At 37.1% G+C, this 11,439-nt stretch overlaps 1 long non-coding RNA gene across 1 annotated transcript; it reads left to right on the forward strand.

Moving 5' to 3' along the window:
- The first annotated feature begins 268 nt into the window (after positions 1–268).
- Positions 269–1,158, forward strand: LOC107816648 (uncharacterized). Its single transcript, XR_001655011.2, has 2 exons — positions 269–581; positions 694–1,158. It is a non-coding gene; the product is annotated as an uncharacterized LOC107816648 (long non-coding RNA).
- Positions 1,159–11,439: the final 10,281 nt, after the last annotated feature.

Raw genomic sequence — 11,439 nt, forward strand, 5'->3', positions numbered from 1 at the left:
TTTCTAAAGAGTTCGTTTATTTAACTTATATACACATTGATAGAGCAAGAAAAAAATTATATTTCAAATTATCGTAATCTGTTGTAGAAAATAATATATTTTATTTTTAATATATGAATTTTAGTTTTTATGAAGGTTATCCGTAAATATCTTATGATGGTATCGATAATGTTACCTGATAATATAAAAAAAGTTATTTATAATATATACTGAGTATATAATTTAAACTCTGTTCAAAATGTAATCTTTGAAACTTGTCTGTCAGTATATTTCGCTGAAAATAAGAGGGGTGAGTGTGGGGTTTTGACTTGGACTGACGGCCTTACACGCAAATTAAAACTTCCAATAATAGAGATCAGAGTCGCAACAACCTGAGCTGGAGACCTCCACCTGCATTCTTCATCTACTCTAACTGTCCCTCATACCACTAGTTAATTTAGCAGTTGCTACGCTCCAACTCGGCTATGGGCGTTTTACGCCACCGCCACCACATATCGTCTTCACTCTCTCTTGCGGCGACCATAGTACTGATCAATTTAACCTTTCTTTAGCTCTCGGCTTACACCCTACTCGCAATCTCAGTGTGTTCCTAACCATTATCTAGCTTACTTTTCTAAATTCGAATTGAGTCACGTTCTAATGACTTATTAATTAATTTACTAATGGAGCTACTATATATGTTTTGTGAAGCAGAGTTGACTGAACGAGTACTCCTTATTGAGCAAAGAGGACCGGGTTCGTCGCCACCCACGTGTAGATCCAAGTGCGGACGGTGTTCACCATGTAAACCGGTTCGAGTCTCCGTTCGACCTGGCTTTACCTCTACTTTAGAGTACTACCCTGAAGCTTGGAGGTGCAAGTGTCGCAACAAACTCTTCATGCCTTAGTCTGTACTGCTCTTGTTTCTTCTTTCTTTCTTTCTTAATTCTCTACTTGCTAATTACTGAGCATTAATTTCTTCTTCTCCTCTCCAGTACTGTACTGTGTATAAATCAGAAAAGATCGATCCAAACAGGGGCGGAGCCAGAGTGCGGCATGAGGGTTCGCCGAACCCGTTTTGTTCAAACCCTGTAATTGCCTTAAGAAATTTATTGAATTTGTACAAATTATTAATTTAGAACCCAATAATTTAAAATAATAACAATTTCGAACTCATAAGGCTACTCCGCCTCTGAATCCAACAATACATATTATCGTCACTCTTGGTTCAAATTAAATTGGACTTTTTGTTAGACTTTAACAGTTCTCATTATAATTAATTTATAAATATCTAGCTAATTTTTCTTTCTCAAGGAAAAACTTTGAAAAAGAACTACTCTTTTGTCTAGTCGAATATTTCTCTTTTTAATGCGAGGGACAGAACGTTGGAAACGTAATTTTTGTTGAGACTCGAGATATGGGGTTAATTAATTCTTCACTCTTTGCTCACCTCCAAATCACCCCCTCCCCACCCCCACAAAAAAAAAAAAAAAAAACAAGCCCTGTCAAGACTAGGACAATATTATGATTAAGAATTACTATCTGAATTAGGGTTGTGTATTTGGATCGGATATCCGAAATCAGATCCGATCTACTCTATTTCGGATTTCGAATTTTGGATTTTCGGATTGGATTCGAATTGGTATGATTTTAATTCGATCCGATCCGATATTCGAAATTATATGTACCTATACAAATACACACTAAAATTTTAGGGTTAGGCTTATTCATTTTTCACACACCCCCTTGCTTACTTAGATTTTTCCGCCTCTCTTCTCTTTAGTGAAGACTAAAAGAGTCTCAATGACTCAAATGACTCAAACTTCTGATTTTACTTTGATTTTTATGTCTCTTTCTTCCGCCTCTCTTCTCTTCTCTTCTGTCTTTTATGTCTATTTCATGTTCTATTCTTCAACTTTTGATTTTATTTTGATTTTTTTGTTTGTTTTGGTAGATGGAAGATGAGACAGAGACACCGAATGAACTTCAAATTGTTGAAAAATTTGGTGAAAGTGATGCTTGAACTGATTCCACAACCAGCAATAGTGAATCTCAATCTGATTGAATGGTGTTTTAGGAGATGAATGGTGTTTATTCACTCAATTTTTTTGATTCTGATTGAATGGTATTTTAGGAGATGAATGGTGTTTTCTGATTGAATGGTGTTTTAGGAGATGAATGGTCCCAAGTCCTAACCAGCAATTTTGTGACAATTCAATCCGACAATCCGAAAAATTATCCGATCCAAAGTTTAAAATCCGATCTGATCCAATGTTAATTCGGATCGGACCGGATTCGGATTGCCCTTTTCAGAATCCGAAATTCAAATCCGAAATATGCTAAATCCGATCCAATTCGATCCGTGCACAACCCTAATCTGAATAAGTCATGGATGTAGAACAGCTCTATGTTGCTCTCGCGTCTCAAAAATATGTAAGGGGCATGTTTATTGTATTTTTTGAGGATGCACACATGTGTAATACTCCATCCGTCTCATAATATGTGTTGTGATTTTTTTGTACACGCCCCTTAAGAAAGAATAGTTTTTGACTACTTTACCCTTATTAAATGTTTTCTCAATTTATATGTCATCTCTGTCAATGACATTATCCATATTTTTACTAAATGTGAATGCAATTAATTATTAAGGGTAAAAAAGGAAAAATATAATCAATTTTGTGTTGAACTTCTAAAATGACAAATAATTTGAGACAACTATTTTTAGTAACTATGACACATATTATGAGATGGAGGGAGTAATATTTTTGAATAGTCAATGAAGTGTCTTTATTTGCTTTATTATTTTGATTTTATTTTCGTAATTTTCCTTATTAAGTGAAAAAAAAGAGTTCCTCTTAGTGGATATGATTAAATCTCTAATACCAATCATTTTCATAAATAAAAGGTCGAGGGTCTCCTGGAAACAGCCTCTTTGCCCCTCGAGACAGGAATAAGGCCTGCGTACATATTATCCTCCCAGACCTCACTTGTATGATTATACTGGGCCGTTGTTGTTGATGTTGTTTCATAAATAAAAGAAAAAACCCCGAGAATTGATCAATATTGTACGCACAACTAATGTAAATGATAATAGTAATAGACAGACTGGAATTGATCATGGCTGAAAGTAAAAAGAGAAAGCGAGGTTGATTTCTTGTTAGTATCAACAACATACATTCTTGATTTGCTAGTTCATTGCCTTCTTTATTTTCTTTAACGGGTGAGGGATTAGACTGGACTAAGGGCGTTGGGAACCGGCGAATAAAAATAATTGTAGGGTCATTTCATTTGTTGTTTAATTCCAAATGAACTCTTTCTCTTAGTTACCACAAATATAGAAAGCATAGATTCAAAGATGAAAGATTGGCATGGATGTAAGACAGCTTGTTGCTACAGTTAAAAAGTGCTCCACTGTATGTTCTTTTACACGAAAAATTGGTCACACAACAAAAAAAACAAACATACACTACTTGTTTGGAGAGCTACGACTGTAATGGTGTGTTTTGTTTTATTAGTACTATATATACTACTTTCTTCTTGTTTCAAAAGTATGTCACTGACATGGAAAGCCAATATAACTCTCGGAATGAACTCCATGTATCTAAAATACGGAGAAACAATGTTGATAATTTGGAATACAGGTCAACTTCCTTGATTAAGAGCTTTTTAAGAATGTTTTCTACACTTTCTTCAATCTTATATGAACTATTATTGTTTAGAATAGTTAAATAATTCTTTATTTAATTATATTTTTTTAGCTGTTAAGATTAATTATATAATTCCATATGAACTCCAAAAACTAGTACTCCCTATAAAGGGAGAATGACTGAAATAGGATACTTTGGTGCCACTATCGATTTTTTGACCCCGGTAATAAAAAGTTTGGGGAAAAGCCTCACGCAAAAATTTTAAAGTTTGCTTTCTAGGATTTTCCTCGATCTCTAGAATTTTAAAGCACACAACAATTATGGTGATCGTCATGATTTTGTCACACATTCCAACAGATCACCAGAATTTTGCAGCTTTGTAGCAAAATTTTTTAGTGATCATCATAATTTCTCTGAAAATTCTAGTGATCGTCAAAATTTCTTGTGCTCTAAAATTTTGGGTGGTGCTTCAAAATTTTGATGGATGCTTCATAATCTGAAAACGTATTTTAAAATTCCATCACAGAATTATTTACCCAAAACCGACCCGGTCGTGATGATGCCTATCGTAAAACTAGGCCAACCAACACATTTTCAAAATAATCCACATTTCATTTAAAACTTAAGAAAAGCCATTTTCAACTGAAATCCGATAAAAGATATAAAGTCAAAATTAAACAAAGCGAAAAATACAAGCCCGACCTCGGGTGTCACTAAGTCATGAGCAATACTACAATAGTTCTGAAACAAGACAAGACCAAAATAGTATGGAAATAACAACAATGTACTAATAGGAAGATAGAGAAGGAGAAAAAGCGGAACTGCGAATCGCCAAGCAGCTACCTCGCTATCTCCGTGAAGTCCGCGATCGGAATAGTCAACAACCGCTACCGTGCCCCGAGATACCTGGATCTGCACACAAGGTGCAGGGGGTAAAGTGAGTACACCAACTCAGCAAGTAACAAGTCCAAACTATGAACTGACAGGTAGTGACGAACCAAACCCTCAACAGGTAATACAATTAATCTGTACAGAAAAAGTAGGCATGCTTGCAGTTCAAGTATAAAACTCAATAGTAAATAGGTACAATCCGAACAGTACGACGTATAAATCTAAGCAAATCTCTAAGTACCAATGCACAGAAAGCATGGAAAAATGTACCGTGTACCTCCTTTCACAAGTGCTCAACCACTCGGTAATGTATATGGTCATCCGGCCAAGCAAAGATCCATCCCGGAATATATACACATCACTGACCGCAGTCATCCATTACCGAGGAAGGCCATTCCAGCCCTATGGAGAATATCCATCTCCAGGTATAAATACTTCGGACAAGATCCATGTCCAGAAAAGATCCATCCCTCAATAACATCAACTGCGCTCACTAGGGGTGTAAAGACTCCGGAGGGTCTCCTTTCAGCCCAAGTGCTATAACAAGCCAACAAAGGCATAATCAATATCCCGCTGCGGCGTGCAGCCCGATCCCATACTGTTACTCAATATTAGGCTCTCGGCCTCATTCGGTTATCACTCTCCAGTCTCACACACACGGGCTCAAAATGTCATGATACTAGCCCGAAATAATGATATGATGTGTCAAATAACAATAATCGAGACTGAGGCATGATATAATATGCATGAACAGGACTGAGCACAAAATATCAATGAAACTAATGATATGGCAGCAAGAAACGACCTCTCGGGTCTCAACAGTATCGGCGTGAAGCCTTAACATGATAATTAGCATGATTTTTCTATAATTTATCTATAATTTCTGCAATATAATGTATGTCATGTCTTCTTCTTCTTCTTCTTCTTCTTCTTCTTCTTCTTCTTCTTCTTCTTCTTCTTCTTCTTCTTCTTCTTCTTCTTCTTCTTCTTCTTCTTCTTCTTCGAGTTTCAATCTGAAATTCAGTCAAAACCAAGTCTAATCTTCACCAAAATCCCTCAAAATTGAGATATAAACTCCAAACCATATTTCTGATTATTTTCAACAACACCCAATCCAAACAAATAATGATTTTTGAAAACCCAAATTTGAATTCAAAACTTTCAAACTTTTTAATGGCTGTCAATGGTGGAATTGCTGCTCTCTTTTCATTTGCTTTGTATTACTGAAATTTAGGATTGAGAGATAGAGAGAGATGTAGAGAGAATTTAAGAAACAGAGTGTATCACAAAAACAGAGTATGAAAAATCTTGTTCTGCATTGTAGAAGATCAGAGTGAAGCCGACAATAATTATGGAATGTGCGTGATCTGCATTTGTGGAAGATCTTTAAGAATATTTAATTCCCCAATTTTAGCGCGCCTAAATAAGAAATCCTACAGCTACAATGATTCCTTATTTAATGCATTGTCTATATTTTATAGGAATACTATTAGCATGAAGGGTAATATGCAAACTATGAACATATTTGGTAATATAATTTCCTATATGGTGTAGGAACGAAAATTTCCCAATTATATATGATAGTTATACAACCATGGGCTCTAGCTAATAAAAGAAAGGAACTGGGCCCAACCACCCCAATTGTTGCTCATGTTTTAGGGCATTATGATTTAAAAAAAAAGCTGCCTTCTTGGTTCACAAAGACATAAACTAAATTAGCTTAAAAGTCTTGGGTGGTTGATGTGCAGCAGAGAGCTACCATTTGTGAAGATTCTTTAGAATTTTATAAGTTTCAGGTATGGATATATTTATCATGCACTTTGAATTAAACTTTTGGCAAGTAACTATGGAAAGATATAATGTAGGAATTAATTACGACGGCATGATAGGAAATAATTATTAATAATGATTATGTTGTATTAATTATATAATGATTTAAAAAAAAATTAGGTATATGTCTTATGGTACAATTTTTGAGAAAAACAATTACTGACTTCAGCTTCTACATAATTTTGATTTTTGCAATAGTAATATAGGAATTTCAATGATTAACTAGTGGTTGACCAATAATTATGTTATGATTGATCTTTAGATTAAATATAAGATTGGATTTTAACGTTAGATGCTAAGCAATCTACTGGAAAAGTTACGACATGTTTTTTTTTAAATTTATTATTGTTATTTTCCCTTTTTGAAATTACTGTTACAAAACTTAATTTTTTCTATGTATAGAATACTTTTTAACTTTTACTTTCTAGTAATCATCATAAGGTATCAGGTATTACTCTATAGGAATCGTAATTGATCATTGAGTTTAGATTGAAATACTGGGATACGTCTTTACCTTTAAAATTTTGGCATTTGATAAGTGGAATATAAAAATATAACTCTAAGCTTGAAGGTTAAGGATATTGAGAGTTGACCTGACTAGTCAAATTGACACTATTAATTAATATTTTTGCATAGATTGAGGCCATTGGCGGCCGTTTGGTTGGTGTTGTAGACGTTGTAAGGTTGGAAAACTTCCCATTAGCGAGGTAACAGTTTTAACTCTGGCTTTGAGGGTATAAACTCGAAGAATTTGATATTGTGTGACTGTTTTGAGGTGTTACCCACGCTAGGTGACGAGCCTGCGGGTGTATACCTCGAGGGATGGAGACTTGGTCCGTCCCGTGAGGCCTCATGGCCATCATCCATGTTTACGTAGTTACTTGTTGTTGAACTTGTCTGCCTTCATGTTAGAGATCATGCTTAGGCTTTATTCATGCTCACATTATTTGTACTTTGTCATAGAAATTATTGTACATGTTTACCTCAGTCTCTATTATTTGCTAATATGCTGTGATACGTGATGTAGGCTGTGTTCCCTTATTTGTTGATGATGGTGAGACTAGTGAGGGACATGATTGAGTGAGTGTCACGACCCCGGTTCGCCATCCGTGAACTATCGTGACGGCACCTAGTCTCTTCGACTAGGTAAGCCTAACAATACGAAAAATAAACCAATTTGCGGAAGAAAATAATAAGAACGAAATAGTGAAATAAAATAGTGTTTAAAAGTGCCGCTCGGCATACACAATAACAAATATCGAAATCTGAACACATTTCCCAAAACCCGGAATCTCATGATCACAAGCCTTTGAATGTCTACTAGTATCTAACTCCAGAATATCTAACAAAGGAAAGAAAAATACAGAAGGGCTAATACTAAAAAGGGGGAGTAAAAAAGGACTCTTTGGTCTGCGGACGCGATAGATATACCTCGGAGTCTCTACAAGCGCCTCGTCTCAAGCGTGATGAGTCTGAGTGGAGGTACTTGGATCTGCACATAAAAATATGCATAGAAAAGGGCATGAGTATACCACAGTGGTACTCAGTAAGTGCCAAGCCTAACATCGGTCGGATAGTGACGAGGAAGGTCAGGGCCCTACTGAGATTAAATAAAATATAAGATGTGACAGTATAAGATAAAGCAGTACAGTTGAAAGATAACCATAAGAATCAATACAGGATAATAAAGATAACTACAACTGAAACAGAAATAGAAATCAATCACTAGGAATACCACTCTTCTCAAAGACAATAATCAGGAATCTCCCAGTATCCCGAGGATCTCTTAGTACCCTCAATAAATGCCAGGGATCTCTTGGTATCCCGAGGATCTCTTAGTGTCCTCAATATATGATATGGATCTCTTGTGTCACGACCTGGATTTCCCACCCTCGGGAGTCGTGATGGCGCCTACTCGTAGAAGCTAGGCAAGCCACTAAACATAGAAAATTTCTAACTCTTTCATTTTTAACCCTTTTTAACAATCTAAATTAACAAGTATCCAATATTTAGATATTAACGATAAATGAAATCAAGCGGAAGACTTAATCAAATATAATAAACAAGACCAGTACGATAATGACAACACACATCTCTACCCGAAATCCGGTGTCACAATATCATGGACGAACTAAGATTACTACAACAAATGTCTGAAAGAAATACAATATGTCTCGAAATCTAATGAAAACAGAATACATAATAAAGTAGAAGAGAACGCCGGGCCTGCAGACGCCTGCAGGACTACCTCGGGATCTCTGGCTGGACTGAAGGTAGGCTCCCTAAGTGCTATTGTCCAAAAGTTGCTCTGGAATCTGCACATAGTTCAGAGTGTAGTATCAACACAAACAACCCCATGTGCTGGTAAGTGCCTAGCCTAACCCCGGCGAGGTAGTGACGAGGCTAGGACCAGACTCCAGATAAACTTGTGTAGTTATATAATATACAACAGAAAATAAATAGGAATAAACAATTAACACGGGATGGGTACATGCTACGGGGGAAATATCGAATCCAGCAGAAATTTAAGAGAAATATGAGAGAACAATTCAAGATTTACAACAAATCCATAATAACACTGTTGCGGTGCGCAATCCGATCCCTATCATTTAACACTGTTGCGGCGTGCAACTTGATCCATTTATATCACTGTTGCGGTGTGCAACCCGATCCAATATAACATTGTTGCGACGTGCAACCCGATCCAACATAACATTGTTGCAGCGTGCAACCTGATCCAACATAACATTTATATACCTTTAGCAACAACCATACCAAGAGTCCCGACAAGGGATCAACAATAAGCTACACTATCCCGGCAAGGGATTCAACAGTAAAAGTAAATACGTCCCGGCAAGGGAGAAACAACTATAACCAATACTCAATCATAAGTAATTTCCACGAAAACAAACTTAATCCTTGCTCAATATCGAGAATCATCAATTAAAGCATCTGTAGTACTATTTAAGAACACCAAATAAATTGCAATTTAGACTCACGGTCATGCTCGACACCAACGTATAGATACTCGTCACCATGCCTATACGTCATACTCAACAAGAAGCAAAAAGCAAATAGGACACAACTCCTAATCCCTCAAGCTAAGGTTAGACCGAACACTTACTTCGAACTTCAACAACCAACTCAAGCCTCAAACACCGCCTTTCCTTTTGAATTTGACTCCAAATAATTGTATCTAGACATAATCGACTTAATAACATCAATATACGCTAAACAATCCAATTCCAATGCTTAATTATAACTTTCCCATCATTCTTCCCAAAAAGTCAAAAATTGACCCCGGGCCTGCTTGGTCAAAATACGAGGTTCGGACCAAAACCCGATCACCCATTCACCCACGAGCCCGGATATATAATTAGTTCCAAAATTTGACCCTAAAACGAGGTCTAAATCACAATTATACAAAAGCCCTGACTCTACCTAAATCCCTAATTTTCTACCCTTAAGAATATGATTTTAAGCCTAGAAATCTAATGGGTATTAATGGAAATTGAAGAAAATGAGTTTAAGATTACATACCTATGAATTGGTGGTGAAATCCCCTTTCAAAAATCTCCCAATTTATAGTTTGGAAGAAGAAGTTATGAAATTTTGATTAAATCCCGATTTAGCTTCTATTTTAAAATCACTGGACAGGCCTTCATCGTGTTCGCGGTAAGCCTGTTGCGTTTGCAAATAGTTGAGCCTAAGTGAACTTCGCGTTCGCGACATTGGTCTTGCGTTCGTAGAGCTTTGACTCCTCGAGCCTTCGCGTTCGCGTAGCACAAAATTCTCTTCCCCCTCCCCAGGCCCAAAGGTCTTCGCATTCGCGATAGTAGGTTCGCATTCGTGAAGGGAAACACCCCCAAGGCTTCGCGTTCGTGTCCTGTGTCTTGTGTTCACGTGGAAGGATATTTCCTTCAGTCTGACTAACCCTTCGCGTTTGCGAGAGTCCTTCCGCGAACGTGAAGAAGAACACAGAAGCACACCGGAAAACTGAAAACCTGCAATCTTTTCCAAGTTCAAAACCTTCCAAAACCCATCCGAAACTCACCCGAGCCCTCGGGGCTCCAAACCAAATATGTACACTATCTCAAAAACATCATACGAACTTATCCGTGTGATCAAATCACCAAAATAACCTCTTAAACAACAAATTTAGCATAGAAATCTAAGAAAATCTTCAAAATTTTCAAAGTAGGAATTTTCACAACTACGGGTCCGAATCACCTCAAACGACTTTCGTTTCTTACCAAATTTTACAGACTCATCTTATTTCACATATAAGACCTGTATCGGGCTCCGGAACAAGAATACGGGCCCGATACTATCAAATTCCAAATGCATTTCATTTCCAAAACTCATAGAAATTTTCAGAAAATAATTTTCTTTAAAAATTCATTTCTCGGGCTTGGGACTTCGGAATTCGATTCCGGGCATACTCCCAAGTCCCATATTTTCCTACGGACCCTACGGGACCGTCAAATTATGAGTCCGAGTCCGTTTACCCAAAATATTGACCGAAGTCAAATTAATTCATTTTATAGTCAAAATTTATCATTTTTCACAGATTTTCACATATAAGCTTTTCGGCTACGCGCCCGGACTGCGCACACAAATTAAGGTGATGCTAAAAGAGGTTTTAAAGCCTCGGAAAACAGAATTTATTTCTAAAACAAGTGATGACCTTCTGGGTCATCACATTCTCCACCTCTAAAACAACCGTTCGTCCTCGAATGGACAGAAGAAGGAAGTACCTAAGTCGGGGAAAAGATGGGGATAACGGCTCCACATATCAGACTCGGACTCCCAGGTCGATGCCTCAGCAGGCTGACCTCTCCTCTGAACACGAATAGAAGGAAAACTCTTCGATCTCAACTGACGAACCTGTCGGTCTAGAATAGCTACCGGCTCCTCCTCATAAGACAAGTCCTTGTCCAACTAGACAGTGCTGAAATCTAACACGTGGGATGGATCTCCGTGATATTTCCGAAGCATGGACACATGAAACACTGGATGCACGGCTGATAAGCTCGGCAGAAATGCAAGTCTATAAGCCACCTCTCCCACTCGATCAAGGATCTCAAATGGG

Source organism: Nicotiana tabacum, chromosome 8, assembly GCF_000715075.1.
Source record: "Nicotiana tabacum cultivar K326 chromosome 8, ASM71507v2, whole genome shotgun sequence".
Lineage (NCBI taxonomy): Eukaryota > Viridiplantae > Streptophyta > Magnoliopsida > Solanales > Solanaceae > Nicotiana > Nicotiana tabacum.